This window comes from Melanerpes formicivorus, unplaced genomic scaffold (assembly GCF_026170545.1).
Source record: "Melanerpes formicivorus ecotype bairdi unplaced genomic scaffold, bMelFor1.0.p_v2 SCAF_13, whole genome shotgun sequence".
Classification (NCBI taxonomy): domain Eukaryota; kingdom Metazoa; phylum Chordata; class Aves; order Piciformes; family Picidae; genus Melanerpes; species Melanerpes formicivorus.
The window spans coordinates 12,788,017-12,804,432 of NW_027142365.1; the positions used below are offsets into that span (position 1 = coordinate 12,788,017).

General features: G+C 47.4%; 1 long non-coding RNA gene across 4 annotated transcripts in view; it reads left to right on the forward strand.

Moving 5' to 3' along the window:
* The window catches only part of LOC137444954 (uncharacterized), a 42,020-nt gene that overhangs the window by 10,438 nt on the left and 15,166 nt on the right, over window positions 1–16,416 (forward strand). Inside the window, exon 1 of one of the 4 annotated variants that reach the window (XR_010988306.1) lies at window positions 3,904–3,953. The exons of the other annotated variants lie outside the window; for them this stretch is intronic. This is a non-coding gene — a long non-coding RNA (uncharacterized lncRNA). Of the gene's footprint in view, window positions 1–3,903; window positions 3,954–16,416 lie in introns of those variants that run through there. 4 annotated transcript variants of the gene reach the window in all.

Sequence of the window (16,416 nt, forward strand, 5' to 3'; positions counted from 1 at the left end):
TGTACAGAATGCACAGTGTTGGTAGGAGCTCGCTCCTCACACACTCTCCTGATCCACAGGTGGTTAGCACTCTGCACTAATGCACCCTGGGGGCTTTATTCAAGCTCTGCTGCAATTTTTGCAGGGCTGTTCCAAGGCATCAGTGCAACACTGGAGCACTCCTCCCAGGCTCTGTGCAGAGGACTACTGTAGGAGCTGGCTTGCCTCCTCTCGTACACTTTGGCTGGGGCACTTTAGTCCTCAGCACAAGAGGAAGATGCCGGAGTCTCTTCCCCACTCTGCTCACAGCAGGGATGGCAATTCACCTCCTTCTCCATGCACCCACCAGATCAATCAGGTCTCATAAACACAGTCAAAGGCAGCTCTGCACCCACATGGTGACTGAGACAACACTCAGAACTAGTATCTTCCTCGGTAAGGGGGAAGATCTAATGTCAGCACATACATGGTCCAATTACCTTCTTTTGCTTCTCCAGTAGCTGCTTTTACTTCAGGGGGCCTATCTGGAAAGACAAAGTGAAGAGAGTCTGAAGAGAGAAAGATGTTTTAATCCCAGGCTCTCTGCTGGGATTTTGTGCCAGTTGATGGGGTTCATTTGCATGACACGATCCCTTTGATAACTGCCTGCTAAACAACGCCAATCTCATTTTAGAAAGGAACAGCACTTTCCAGGGCCATTGTTTGCCACCTCTGGCATGAATTACAAGGTGTTTTGTGTGCTCAGAGGCACAGGTCCTGAGCAAGGACTGCATGAGAGCGGCTTGCAGGGGTGAAGGTGCAGATCGTTGCCCTGCAGCCCCCTGCTTTGGGCCTCCCTGTACTCAGGTGGGTCTGGGTGTCTCTTGAGATGCATTAGACAGTGGGCAAAGAGCCTGAGTTTTAACCTGGTGGGAGACAAACAAATCACAGCTAGGATGCTGGAAGCTTCTCTCTTTGAAAGGACTGTGTGTTGTTTTCATGCATTTGTTCCTTTTTAATACTTCAAGAGTATCCTGAAGTAACACAGTGGCTGTTCAAGTCCCAGTACCTTGAGATGCTTTGAGGGTGAGATAAACCAGAAAGTCTTGTATTTGTGATAGAACATTTATAGAAGCCAGGAGAACCTTTGAGAGGAAAGAGAAGAGAACTTTGTGTGTTTACTTTATGAAGGAATTAAGGAAGATCAGCTCACCTCTGCAAACTCCTTATCTGCAGGGCTTGTGATGTTAAGCTTCAGACAATTTCTTTCAGTTCTGTAACTTCCAGGTGTGCACTAGGCTGCAGAAATGCCTGCCTGCCTTGGCATCTGGGCTTCACCCTGCCTTTTATCTGCTTCCACTTGCATCTCTCGTGTATGTTTGTTTGTGTGGGTTTGGGGGTTGGTTTGGTTGGGTTTTGTGTGTGTAGCTTCATTAAAGGCAGGACACCCTGTATGGATTTTGATTTTTAAGAACATGTGCCATCTTGCTGCAGTCTTGCAAGCAACCAGAAGTGTAACACCTCTTCAGTGTAAGAGCAGAGCTGTGGAGAACTGGGAACATTTGTAAAGCATGTTATGATCTGGCTGAATACCACTTGAATGGGTGTTTCTAAATTCAAGTGATGGTGATCCAGGTTACTTTGACCTTCATTCTCACCTACAGTCTCCTGCATTTCCCCAAATGTCAGTTTCTGTGGCTCTAGTTTAACAATAAATGAATGCCAATATTGATCTACACAGGTTTGAATACCAACAGAAATATACCTCTGTGCAACTCTCTGCTAATCCTGAGGAGCTGCAGCTTGCAGTTGCTTTACTCTGTCGGCCTGGTATGATTTACTGGCCTGAGAGCAATTTCATGAGTGAGGAGTAATTAAGTCTCTTCTTACAGCCGTGGGTTTGATAGCAGAGCATAGCCATTTAACATGCACAGCACCCTCTCGTGGGGCCTGGCACTGCTCCTCTGCTCCCTTCAGACACAGTGCAAGCATCCTTTTCTTTGCAAACCTGGAGACTGACTTATTTATTTTTCAACCACAATATGTCTGTTTCCCAAAATCCATTATGGTGCACCTGCAGATGTCAGTATAGCCTAAAAAATATACCCTTAAAAAGAGGGCTTTTAATTAATGAAGGTTAAAGCACTCACACAGAGCTGGTGACTCCACTGGACACTTTTTGTAAGGTAAAAGGCTCATGCAGTAAGTGTCCAAATGTTTCAGCTCACAAGCTCAAGGTACCCTTGGTTGTGGAGTCTCCCCCTCTGGAGATATTCAAGACCTGCCTGGATGAGTTCCTGTGTGACCTGGTGTAGGTGATCCTGCTTTGGCAGGGGGGTTGGACTAGATGGTCTCTCCAGGTCCCTTCCAGCCCCTAACCTTCTGTGATTCTGTGAACTGAAAGCAGATGAATGGGGCAGAGGCAGGGGGAAGTGACTTGCACTGCACAGGTAGAGATGGGTTGGGGCTTTAAAGTTTGTGCAGCAGTGGCTGTGCCTCTGGAAAGTGGAGGTTTGACTTCTCTTGAAGGTAAAGGAGTTTTCCATCATTGCACCTGAGACTTCTCTTTTGACCATGTTTCTGGCAGAAACACATGCTGAAACAGTCTTTCAGACCAGGTTTTTTGCTGTTAGAACCCATGCTCAGCTGGGTCACCTGTGCTGTCCAGCTCAGTACATTTGCAGATAAAACATGAGCATTTTGCATCACCTTTGTATAGGAGGTGAAAACTGCACCTTTGGGTGAGAAGCTGGCTCCTTTTTATTTCATATGAGTTCTGCCTTGGAGGAGGAGGCAGAGGTCAGGTTTCCTGCTCCACTCTGAATTTTAAGAATGATGAAGATGGGATGGTTATACTTATTCTGTAACTCAGGAAGTTAATGTGCTGTGCTTGAGGCCACTGTTTGCCTTCTGAGCCAATGGCTATGCTGCAGCAGCTCTTTTGTGACCAGGTTATGGGTGGACATGCAGCAGCCTCACTAGCCACAGTGCTTCAGGGGAGGACACGGGAAACAGGACTGTGAGGGAGCAGGTGGAAGGGAGAGTGGTGTGATGGCCACATGAAAAGGTAGTCAGGATGGCTGTGATCATGTATTTTGCAAAAAGGAGATGGCTGTGGTGCTGCTTCAGCTGTGAAGAATAAGGCAAGGTGGTCCATGGTCTGCCAAAACAGCAACCTTCTGCTGGGGAGGGCAGAGTGCTTTGCAGGAGAGGGGCAGAGGCATTTGCTGGCTTGTCCCTGCAGGCTCAGTAGTGTTGGCTCTGCAATGAAAAGCTGCAGGTATTTACAGCCCAACTTGCAGCCTAGCCAAGGTAAGCTTCCCTGCAGCTGAGCAGCAGGTGCATGTCAAGTAACTTTCTTATAAGAGACTTCAGGTTAAGCCTTTTAGGAGCCTGGTTTATATCAAATACCATGGGGATGCAACACAGCAACAAACAGCTCATGCAAAGAAGCCAGGGCAATTCAAGCATGGTGTCTCTGGGGATTACTCAGAGGGAGGAGACCATAGCTGGCTGAGCCTGTGCCTGGAGAAGAAAGCGCCTGTGTGTAGGTGTGTCAGTCTTCCCCTTCCCTCAAAGAGAAAGGTTTGTCTCTTTTATTTAAAGATTAACCTTTTGTTTAAAGGTTGGGGGTTGTAAAAATGAGTGTCAGCCAGCACCTCTGATCCTGGCAGCAGCCCCCAGGCTTGCTCATGGCCTTTGTGCCCATGCACATGAATCAGTGCAGGGATGCCTGGTAAGGGTTTGCCTCGTGCGTAAGCTCTGCTCTGCGCCGATCATCTGTTGTTGGCTAAATACAGCCCCAAGAAAACATGTGACTAATAAATGCCTGCACATCCTATTTATAGCTTCTTGTGTCATCAGCCCTGGGCTGGGTTTGCCTGAGGCTTTTGCCAGGGCAGCATTGCAAGCGTTTGGTCGAGGTCTAAACTTATACCAGGAGATCTCAGTCCGGGTGCAGGCACAGATTAAATGGGACCACACAAACCTAGAAGGTGAGTCCAGGCCAATGGGACGTGGATGTGTCTTCTTGTGCAGTGGTGCTTGCCCATAAGTGTTGGTGCCCTAGGGATGACTAAGGCAAACCCATCTCTACAACCAGAGTGGTGTGCACAGAGAGGACCAGTGCTCCCAGGTGTGGCAGCTGAGCTGGCAGCATGCACTGCACTGCCATCTGCTCCAGCCTTGCAGAGTTTGGTGCCTGTTTGTTGATTAGCTTATCTCCTTAATCTGTCTGGTTTTAATCCAATAAATCAGTACATGCAGGAGCCAAAACCAGCAGAGGAGTGAAACAAAAGCTATTTATTCTACCCAAAACAGCCACACTGAGCTGTTCAAAGCTGACAGTGTCTTTGACTCTCTGAGACTGTCCTATTCCAAACAAAGCTAACAGAAGTCCCACCCCCAGGGCTGAGTTAGTTTTCTGCTTAGGCCATCACCTGTTCATGGGACAGAGAGGAAACATTCTATGGTTCCACTTGCTAACCTCTCTCCCCTTACCTAGGAGGCTACCAGTCCCTGATGCTCTTGGGCTAAGTTGAAAAGTAAAGAAATTACTGCAGAAACTAGAGTCTGGGTGTGTCTGGGCTGGCTGATCTACTTCACATCTCCTGAGTTTGCATATGAATAATATCAAGGTATATATCAGACTTAGGTTGTACCCCCAGCCCCTGGTGTAGACAAAAAGAATAGAATAGACCAGGTTGGAAGAGACCTTCAAGATCATCGCATCCAACCCACCTAAACAACTCAACCATGGCACCAAGCACTCTGCTCTCTCCTAGGAATGGCTACAACACTACTTGAACTCTTCTGATCAAGAGTTTCAGGGAGGCTGGGGCAGCAAAGGAGAAGGTGTCAGGAGAGGCTGAAACAGCAGTTGCACAGTGCTGTGAAAAGTACAATTTTCCTTTGCTGAGCCCCAGCAGAGCAGGCAGGACTGCACCTACAATGCTGACTTTTCAGGAGCCATCTCAAATTTATCCTTAGGATGATCCCTTTCTGAGTTTCCCAGTTGCCTGTGGCTGGTGCCCAATAGTAGATGCTGAGAGGGAGGAACATGGTTAATATATCCATATTATAAACACTCATCATTCATTCACAGAATCACCAAGGTTGGAAGAGACCTCAAAGATCATCAAGTCCAACCTGTCACCACAGACCTCATGACTAGACCATGGCACCAAGTGCCACGTCCAATCCCCTCTTGAACACCTCCAGGGATGGTGACTCCACCACCTCCCTGGGCAGCCCATTCCAATTCCCTCTTTTTGGAATTCTCCTTGATGCCCTCAGCAAATTTCAGACAGGCCCTGAAATCATCTTTTTGTTTGTACTAAGCAACACAATTTCATGAATATTGGCAGTGCTCAAAATTAAGTGCAGCAAATTAAGGAGGCAAAAGGGTGCTAAGGTGTTGTGTGGCCTCATGTGCCTGGAAAGTGTGTGATGCTGAGCTGCCTCACCCCAGCTGCTCTCTGCTGGCTCAGGTCCTGCCTGAACCTCCAGCAGCTCTGGATTCTACCACTCTTGCAAGCAAGCCTTCAACCAAGAGAGCTGCAGGCAGGAGAGAGTGAGAGTCCCAGAGGAGCACTTCCCAGCACAGGAAAAATGTGCAAAAGAGAAATTTCTAACTAGAGTTCTTTCCTCAGATTAGGTTTTCGAATAACAGATGTTTCCTTCTGACATTTCACAAAACCTCTTCTGTGAGGTTTTTGTTCCTTTCAAGACAGTCTCCAGTTAAAAGAAACTTACCAAATTGCCTACTGTTTAACACCTGGTTAATATCAAGGCGAGTGGAAAGTCACGGAGCCTGTGCTAGTGCTAAATGACCGCTGTAAACATGTCACTTCCAGCTCCAGCACCTGCTCTGCTGTGAAGCAGGACACAGCAGTGTCTCTGATCTCAGAGTGCAGGATGTGTGCAAATATGGAGACTTGCAGGAGGGTGAATTTGCTGTGCTGAGTGGTTTGGCTGTGCCAGTGTGTGTTTGTAGCAGCAGTCAGTCAGAAGCTTTAGAGGAATTTCATAGTAGGTAATTATGGAATAACCTTACTAAGCCTTGTCACTCAAAGCCTATTTAGATCTTGAAATACATAGGCTTTAATGCCATGAATGAAGTGGTCTCTTATTTCTTTAATGATATAAATATACAGTATGTTAAGTTGAAGGCTTTTGGCACAGCAAGCCTGCGACTGCTTGTGGGTTATGCCACAGGGAACAGACAAACACTGTGTTTTCAAAATACACCACTGGCAAAAGAGCAAGATGATGGTGGAACTGTTCTGGTCTGCTTCCTGCTCCACTCATGCTTATTGACCCTTTCCAGGCCCCTTTGGCTTTTGCCTTTTTCCCCTCTCTGTAACCGACTCTCGCTCAGCCTGACCTTGATCTTGGGTACTAATTTCTAAAGAAATGCATCAAAGCCTCTCTCAAAACCCCCATGTCTCAAGGAAATTCTGTTGTACCACCATGGTTTCAAGGAGCGCCAGCACATGGAAGATGATGGAACTGCCCTTGGCTAAGCAACAGGGTGAAGAGTTTAGAGTTAGTAGCACTGTTCTTTGGATGTTTTTGCTTCCTATCAGAGTTGTTGAATCCACAACTCATCTTTCCCCTCTCATCTCCTTCCTGGAGAATGCTTTGGAGTATGTGTTGGGGGGGTTTCAGTGTTAGATCATAACAGTGCAAAGTTTCACAGGGTTCATGTTGCCCTTATGCTGACACTTAACTGTCTTCCTTCCGTGAATCAGCTGAGAGATGGCAGGATGCTCTGGGGAAGTCTCTCAAGCTGTTCTTTAGACCCTTCCATAACACCTCTAAGAGGCAGTGAGGGCATCTCACATACCATACCTTGCTTCTTAAGACTTGTTACATTGAATTTGTTTTCAAATTCATGTACCTTGATATATCAGGAGACTGAAAAGCACAGGTTTGGAATCCAGCTGTGCTTTGCCAAGGCTCCCAGTGACCTCCAGTCTGCAAACATCAGCGGTGCTTTGCTGGGATCTGAAGGACTTGATCTGTTGTGTGTGCACTCCCAAAGCGCTTAGACACTTCTCTGACGACCTGCCATGTCTAGACACAGTAAGGTGAGCTAAGGATAGCTGAAGATAAACTTCCATTTTCCTCTTCCCTTATTTGGATTTCAAGCAGTCTTAACTTTGTTAATGACTTGCTTTGGCTGGGTAGATTACTATGAGCAGCACAGTGCTGGGGTGACTTTATACTACTAGTCTCTCAGTCAAAGACCAAGTTAGGGCTTCATGTGTTGTCTGAGGTGTTCCAACATCTGTTAGCAATTTGGGCACGAATGTTCATTTTGTTTTGGCAGTGGGTACAACCATGATTCCAGTAGTCAATAAAGTTGTGATGGGAAGGGAGGAGGCTGGAGACTCACTGGCTGCCAGCCACTGAGAAAGTCCTGGCAAGTTGGGGTTTATTCCACTCTGCTGCTGCTGCTTTGCAAGAACCTAAAGCCTGAGTGTTTGGAATGTTTTGGGTGCTGCAGTGCCTTTCCTTGCAGCATCTGGTCTTCATCTATCTGTAACATAAAGCCTTCTGTTTTCCCTGTGATGGGTGTGTGGTCCCCATAGGAAAGGATAAGCCAAGGTGGTTTGCATGACCTGGCTCCCAGGAGGTGTATTGCTTAGGGTCATAGGCCCTCCCATTTGAGGGATTGATTGCCCATAGCCCTGGACAGCCTCCTCTAGGTGACCCTGCTTGAGCAACGGGTTGGATCGGATGGCCACCAGAGGTCCCTTCTAACCTCAGCCCTTTGTGGTTGTGACTCTTGTTTTCAGTAGGGCAAAGCTCCAGAGACCCTAAAGCCAAGAATGCTATTGCCTCTGGGGTGGTGGCACTGACTGCCTCTTTGGACCACAAGTCTCCTTTAACTCCTCCATGGCTCTTCAGTGGCCTGCTGCTGGAGATACAGCCATGCAGGGAAGCTCTGTGAAGGCCATTGGTGTGCTAGCTTTTCCAGAGCAGCTCGAGTTAAATGTGCCAGCCTGGGGTTAGACACAGGGCAGACACTCAGGAATGTCCCTCTGGGTCTGTGTGTTTTGGTGCAGCCTGTAATTTTTTGTTCCCTTCCAATTTTTGTATCATGAAGAAAGCAAACATGGAAAATCTTGTTTCAATGCCCAGTTTGTTGTAAAAGATCAGGAATGTCTGAGCTGTGTAGCTGTAGTTGTTTGGAGGGTTGTGAGCATCCTAGAGGAATCTGCTGGGTTAGAGGTTTGTCCTCTTTCTTCTTCATGCTTTTCCCTCTGCTCACTGTTGGAATGAATAGAAGCAGTTTAGGAAAGGGGACTTGTGAGCAAGATGCAGAAGAGAATGTTGTTTTTGGTTGTAGGTATGCTGTAAGTAACCTTGTGTTAATTGTGTGAGGTTTCGTGGTGCTGCTGGTGGGCATTTCTTCCCCTGGCCCAGCCAGCTCCTGCACCAGCAGGCTGCAGTTCCACCCCAGCCAGCTGCTCCACTCAACAAGCACACGTCTGATGTTTCAGGTGACAGCTCTGGCAAGGCTTTGTGTGTTTTGACCCTTTGTTGCAGGCCAGTTTCTGCATCAGGCATGGCTTCTGTCAGCTGCAGATGCCACTTAGCATCCTTCCTTCACAGTGGTTAGCTGCAGCTGATGGCACTCCAAACACAGTCCTCCATGAGCAGTGTGGGAGTGGTGGGGTGGAGAGGCTGGGGTGTTTTTCCTGAGCTGTCTCATCTGCAGAATCACTTCCTGAGTAGCTCTCTCATCCTGCCTTGGAGTTACATTTGTTTCCTGGTGTGGGTATTTTTGTTTCCTTTTTATTTTTCCTTGTAATATTTATCCCTTGTTTCTGTTTTACAAAGGTTTTCGCTGAGCCTGGTTTCCAGACTCACTCCTGCAGGGGCTGTCTCTCACCCTTCTCAGCATCTCCCATCCCTAGCTTTGGCCTGCTGAGTTTCTCTCCCTGTCCCAGTAATTTAATATTATAGGCAATCTATGCTAGAGCCCAGCCAAGATGAGGTTATGCCAATTACAGGAGATTTTTCTGTGAAGACATCATCTTGCTCTTTTGAAATGGGTCTGTTACTTGAGCAAGGGTGGAAATCTCAGCAATGCACTGCTGTTATAAACCACTAATTGATTATTTTGATGAATAACGAGCACACCTCTGATATTTTTGGTGACATGAGCAGGTTCCTGACAGAAGCTGTAGTTTTTGCATATTTTAACTCTAAGCTGAATGAACAGTGTGGCCAGCAGGAGCAGGGAGATCATTCTGCCCCAGTACACTGCACTGGTTAGGCCACACCTCGAGTACTGTGTCCAGTTCTGGGCCCCTCAGTTTAGGAAGGATGTTGACTTGCTGGAACATGTCCAGAGAAGGGCAGTAAAGTTGGTGAGGGGTCTGGAGCACAGCCCAAAAAGGAGAGGCTGAGGGAGCTGGGGTTGCTTAGCCTGGAGAAGAGAAGGCTCAGGGGAGACCTTATTACTGTCTACAACTACCTGGAGGGAGATTGTAGACAGGCAGAGGTTGGTCTCTTCTCCCAGGCAACCAGCACCAGAACAAGAGGACACAGTCTCAAGCTGCTCCAGGGGAGGTTTAGGCTAGATGTTAGGAGGAAATTCTTCAGAGAGAGAGAGATGGGCCATTGGAATGGGCTGCCCGGGGATGTGGTGGACTCGCTATCATAGGAGATGTTTAGGAAGAGACTTGATGGGGTGCTTGGCGCCATGGTTTAGTTGATTAGATGGTGTTGGATGGTGAGTTGGACATGATGATCTTGAATGTCTCTTCCAACCTGGTTTGTTCTATTCTAATATGAACTCTCCAACAGCTCAGTTGCAGCAGGAATCTTTACCCTATCTGCACAGCTTCAAGTATGGCTGTCAAGCCAAGCACTGAAATAAAGGGATCTCTAAAATTAAGGTTGCTAAAACAACTTTAATTTGGTGCTTTGTCCCTAGGTCTTGTGCCCTACAAGGAGAGGTGTGGAAAGCCCGTATTCAAGAGCAAATAGGTCATGTTTCTTCTTCTTCCCCTCCCTGCAAGCTGCTGCTGTTTTGATGTCTCAAAAAATACCTCTGTTAAGACTGGGCAGAAGGTAGTGGTGCAGTGTGTTGCTGACTGGAGAGGAAGGAGCTACTTGAGCAAAGTATTTTCTGTCTGAAATACTCCAAGCAGCACTAATCAAGACAGTGTTCACCTCTGTCCCAGACAGATACCTCAGCAATGCTCAGTGGCAGGGCGTCACCAGAGATTTCTGTTAGGGACAAAGGAGTTTGTGGCAGCTGCAAGGAGAGGCAGGACGAGCCTGAAATGATCCTTGATCCTTTTCAAACTTGATGCCACGCCTAAAGGAGACATGTCTCTGTAAGAACCACTCGGTGTTTCCCATCTCTGCTGACTCGTGGAGCTGATGCAGTACCTTATTTCAAGCAGGTCTGCTCTGTTGGGCTGCCTTTCAAATAGATTTTTCCCTGTAAAGATAAAAGATGCTAAGTAGGTCTTGCAGCACCTGAGAAGTAGGTCTCATGGCTGCCTTTCAGACTCCACTGCCTCTTGTGTTAATCCAATAATGTGTAAGATGATAGACGGGAGTTCTCAGGAGATGTCATACAAAGGGTTCGCAGTAACACAAACCAGTCCAGTTCTCAAAATGGCACTGTTATAACTCACCCTGCCTCTGGCCCCAGCATCTCTGGCAAGCCAAACTTCAGTGGAGATTTAAGACTAAACAACATTTAAACACAAGCAGATAAGAGGTGCACAATGTGGATCCAGACTGCCAGGACCCAGTCTTGAGGGGGAAAGTTGTTGCATTGACTTGCGTGAGCCTGAAGCTGCTTTTCTGGCTCCCTGCCTTTTGGGGCCTCATAAGTACAGAAGATGTTTTAACTAATGCTCATCACACTATTATATGAGCTAACCAGTTGGAAGGGCTGGTGGTTGTTTGTAACAACGAGCCCGTACTTCAGGGTGGGGGGGCTGCATCTGAAGCTGAACTTCAGTTTGCAAAGTGCTTTCTGCTCCTGCTGGTGCAATGGAGGAGGACGTGGTGGCCTCACTGCTGACTGGGGATGGTGGAGACGAGGTGCAGAGGGTAACACCCAGCTGGGAGCATCAGTGGCAGCAGTTGCTTGCTCAAAAGCATCCCTGCGGGGCTGTAAACGCATTAACAGCAGAGCAGTGGCTGTGTGCAAGGAGGGGCAGCTCCCAGGTAGCCGGTCCAACACAAACCTTCTGGCACCAGCCAAGGGCAACTTTAAAGCCCGTGGTGCTGTCCCTGTGCTGCTTTTATGCACCTGCACATCGTCGTGTGCCAAAAAGGGGGAGGGGGGGAGGGAAATAATTTTTAAAGCATTCTTTATTTTCCATGTTTGCTCTGGGGATGGACAAATACTTCACATTAACTATGTTCCTCTGCCAATTTTTGTCATGGGAGCATGGTCTCCGGATTGTAGAGCCTGTGAATTATAGTGGTAAAACGCTGTATTGCTTTGACCTTTGGAAATGTCTCTGGCGTGATTGGCTGCCTTGTCCTCCCCTCCCCCCACCCAGAGGTCAGGCAGGTTGTAAATACAGGCGAAATGGAATAGCCAGGATAATCAAATTGAACCTATTTCACTGCAGTGCGGTGCAATCACGGCGCAGTGAAATTCCATCAGCGTCGGAGGCTGCATCTCGAGTGCCACCCAAATCACTTTGTAACTGTCCGTGCGACTTGAGGAGCGGTGTTTACCGTCTGCCACGCTCTGGGCTCTGCGTTTTTAAGCCTCCCCTCTAGCAAAGAAAAACAGAAAATCCCAAAGCCAAGTCAAAATATAAAAGAGAGGAAGGAACAGGCTGCCGTTCAAAACAAACAAAACCAGGCACATCATCTGAAAAGTATGACTGTGACATACAAGATGATTGATAGGTTTTATTTGCCTTGGGAGGGTGGTTTGATTGTTTTTTTTTTCTTCCCCTTTAAAGACACTAGAAGGATTGCTCTGCTCCAGAGCAGATAATAGAATTGCTTGCTGTGTCACCTGAGCTCACCTTCTTCAAAGATGATGTGCTTGAGTCAGTATTTCAGCAACAGCACTGAAGCACAGCGTGTAAGGCGTGCTACAAAAAGCACCATAACTCCAGTTAGGCGTGAGGATGGTGTTTAGGAGCGGTGTGCCCTGGTCAAGAGAGCTGGAAATCCGGACACTGAGATCCCTGTGGATGATTTTTCAGCAGTGGGAGCCAAGCGCAGCGCTGGGCTGCTGCTGTTTGCGAGCCCAGCGATGCTAGCAGTGGGGTAGCAGGGCATAATTAATGTTTACTTATAATCAGCATCTCTCTGTGCCAGCAATCATGGCAGACTGAAACTAAGCAGGGGAACCAGAAACCCTGCTGCTTTCAGCTGTCTGGAACAATAATTACACAGTGCCACAGCACCTCTGGGAGTCTGGCACCATTTATCCTCCCCGACTCTCGGCGTTGGTTACCTGCCACAGAGCAATCCCCAAAGCCACCAATCCTCAGCATCATTTTCATACAAAAGGTGGAGAGAATGATAATGGCTATGCTATTGCTCTGCCTTCAGAAAGCTGGGCTGATGGCTTAATTGAGGTTAAAATAAGCTCCAATCAGAGAGGTAAAAACCTAACAGGGCTACTTAATCTTATATAAATACAAGAGAGATACAAGTGCATGAGGAGAGAATAATAACTGACTCTGGTTGTGTTTCTATGGAGAATAATCATTAGCCAGGCAGTGAACAGATTGGACTGGGAGCAGGCTATTTAGCATTCATGCCCTGGTGGTAGAGGCTTTGAGCTGGAGGCTAATTTGAATTTTAGGATTGGGTTTAAAAGAGGAAAGGAAAGGGGGGCGGGGAAAGGCCCCGCCTGGAACCAAGCAGCATCATACTCATTTTTGCCCTAAACTGTGCCAAAGAAATCATCTGACTTTTGCTCTGTGGCCCAAGTGCTGATTGTTTAATATTAAAGGGAGAAGCAATTGCTGGACAGGAAGGTGTTTGGGTGACTGGGGAGCAGGGATTTGCCCTGCCCAGGGCAATGTCCCCTAGCCCTCCTTGGACTACCCAGCCCCGCCCCCCCCGCATTCTTTAGCAGGAGGAGGGGTGGGGGGTGTGGATTTCAGCCTGGCCTGCTTGTCTTTCTTCAGCACCACTGGGAAAGCTACCAGAAAAATAAATAAAGAGAGAATTTATCTTTGCCTTGCAGTTTCATCCTCAGAGCTAATTCCCTCTAAGAGCTTGAAACTAAAATACTTACTCTTTGGCAAATCACTGGGAAGGTTTGGGAAGACTCAGGTGCTTTTATTTTTCAGTCATGTAGGTTGGTACTCATCTGTTTTGATAAGTTAAATTAGACATTAGGTTTCAGAAGTATTTGAAAGCACTTCTTGCACGCCACAGCATTTCAAATTCAAACGAAAATTTCAACCTTTTCCTGCTGTTTGTTCACCAGCTGCTTATGAGAGCAGTTTCTATCACAAATACCTGCTTTTAAACAGGCTGGGGGGGAGGAGGTGGGGGGGGAATGCAGTAACTATCTGGGGATGTGCAGCTCCTGCCAAAGCATGGCTTCTCAGCTCTGTTTTCCTTCATGTGTATCCCAGGGAGGAGGTGATGTGTTTCCTCCACCAGCAGCCCAGCTGACACAATCATGTACCAGCTGCAGCAGGGATCTGCTATCTTGAGATCCCTTCTTTCCTGGTGCTTTTCACTTGCAGTGAGAATACTTTACTCTACTTTCACTATACTTTACAGGGTTTGGTATAGCCTGTCTTGTTATTGTGCAGTTTCAAAGTGGTGGGACATCCACCATGGAAGACTTCTGCAGTTTGCTACATTAGCTTCTGCAATAATTTTCTGCAATAGCCTTGCTTACAGCTCCCCCATTTCCCAATCTCAGCTGTAAATCTTTCATCTTGTGTCCATCAAGAGATAAAAATAAACTGTCAGCTGCAGCTGGGTGTAGCTGGATGCTAGAGTTGCAAGAGTCCTCAGGAAAGCAATGAAAAATTGTCCCTCTCCAGGCAATGAGAAATGTCAGGAGCCTCACAGTCTCTGAGACCTTAGTGGAGAATAATTCTGCTGTGAACAGATTGCTGTGTAGGGAGACCTTGCTGCACTCCCAAAGAGAAGACTGCAAGACCCCTTTAAAAGGGAGAGCAGAGTTCTCCCATGGCACTTTCTGGGAGGAAGCAGGTGACAATATAAAGACCATATGCCCAGGCTGGCTGGCTTCACTGAGATGAGTGTGCCTGTGCCTTCCAGGACTGCTTGCAGCCAGGAAAATAAAGGATGAGCATGGCCCAGCAGATAATTGGATGGGTATTTCTAACAGATCGAGCTATGACCTTAATTCTGCTGGTAGCCAAGCCTGGCAAGACAGTCAAACAAAAAAGGAGTGTTGAGTCTCAGACAAGGATTGGCATGGGTCACAAAACATCTCTACAAAACTAGCCTGTCCCTGAGCTGGTGAGCTTCATATGTCTTCAAGACACTCTTCAACCAGAGAATCCAGCCCACCCTTGGTGGCACCCTTGCCTCCTGCTTGTGCCCAGAGTGGTGGGGGCCACAGTGGGCTGAGCTGTTGCTTACCCCAAGCATGCTGTCATGGAAGGCTGGCAATGCAGAGCTGTGTCCATTTTGTAGCTCAAGGAGAGGGATAAGAAGGGGATTTTTGCAGCCTGACAGTATTCATGCTTTCCTTATGCTCTGAAGAGGAAAAGTAATGAGGACAATGGCCAGGACCAAGGACGGCTGATGCAATCAGGTCAAGGCAATTCTGAAGTGATTTCTTCTTAGTGGGTAACAGGGGCCAGAATTTGTTAGATATTTCACCTCCTTAGGAAAGAGCCTGACAGACCCGAGTTCATTATCCTGGGGGAAGGTGACAGTGCTGTTTCTGCTGGATTGAACAGGAGCAGGGTTAGGGTTATGAAACAAGGACTAGGGTCTTCCTAATTGTGTCTTCTCTTGCTTTCCCGAGCTTGAACTCTTAAAAGTGACTCTGTTATAGTGCAAGGTGCTTTTGGCCAGCTTGGTAGGGACAAGGCCTTGGAAAAGGGCAGGGCAGGTTGAAGGAGGTCCAGAAGCAGAAACTCTGTTGCTGTGACTCTGCCATCTGCTCTGCCCTGGGTTATAGTTTCCAACTCTTCTAACTTCAACCAGAGCTTTGTGTCTTGATTGCAGATTGCTTCATGTGAATAAAAAGGGAATGGGAGGCTCTGCTTTGCAGACCTGGAGCTATCTGTCAGGAAGAGAATTCAAGCACATCTTCCATACAGCAATGCACTGTGGGGGGGAAGCATTGCTAGTCCCCAAACTACCAGTGCATGGCTTTAGAGTATTTAATTTCCAGGACTTAAATCTCAGCTTTTCAGTAGGGTTCACAGGTGTCTGGAAATGAGAGATGAAATTCAGCCTTTGCCACAATCTCCCCAGTGATGCAGTTAGAGTGCTGATCATCAGCTCAGGTGTAATACAGACATCTAGATGCCATAGAACTAGAGATCAGGGATGATGGGGTTGAGTGCTTGTGGGTGAAAATTAGAGGGAAGACCAACAGGGCAGACATCCTGGTTGGAGTCTGTTATAGACCACCCAACCAGGATGAAGCAGTTGATTAATCATTCCATAGGCAGCTAGAGGCTGTCTCAAGATCGCCAGACCTTGTTCTCATGGGCAATTTCAACCTGCCTGATATCTGCTGGGAACTCAACAGAGCAGAGAGGAGGCAGTCTAGGAGGTTCTTAAAGTGTATGGAGGATAGCTGCTGTGTGAAGGTCTCTTCCAGCCTGGTTTATTCTATCTGTACCTTAATTTGTCAGCAAATCTGCTAGGCCAGGCCAGATCTCCTAGTACACTTTTTTTCTTACCTTTTTTTTAATCTTGGTTCTTAATGTTCAGGGTCTTGATTTGTTTGTGGGTGTGGGGTTTTTGGCACATAATTGTAAGATGCTGAGAATCTCCCCAAGTTAAATAATTCATTGTCACAACAAGATTTGTCTTGAAAATTAGAATCTAGCTAAAGGCATTTGGTGTTTCTGTCTCAAAAGGCATCTTCCAGCTGCCACAACGTAGCTAACAGCACTGTCTTCAAGTGTTGGCTTTCATGCTGTGAGTAGAAATGTGGTTCCAGCTTTTCCTTGTCTCCCTCATGCACAGCTGGTGGGGCAGCTCTTGCCCAGACGACCTGACTCACAAGCAGGTTAGGGCAGGACAAGGTGGCATAGAGGCACAGAGGGATGCAGTACTGGTGGCAAACAGGGGAGGGGAAGCCCAGGCTCTGCCCCAGTTTCTGCCACTGATCCTACTGTTTGCTTTGCAGTGTGCTCTAGGGAGATAGCAGCAGGTCATGCTGGGGCTGCTGCTTTCCACACCTGCTGAAAACGATTCTTCCTCCTCCCTCTCCAAAGCCTGCATTTTGGGAGTCAGCACAGTTCCTTTGCAGTGCCCTGGTGAGAG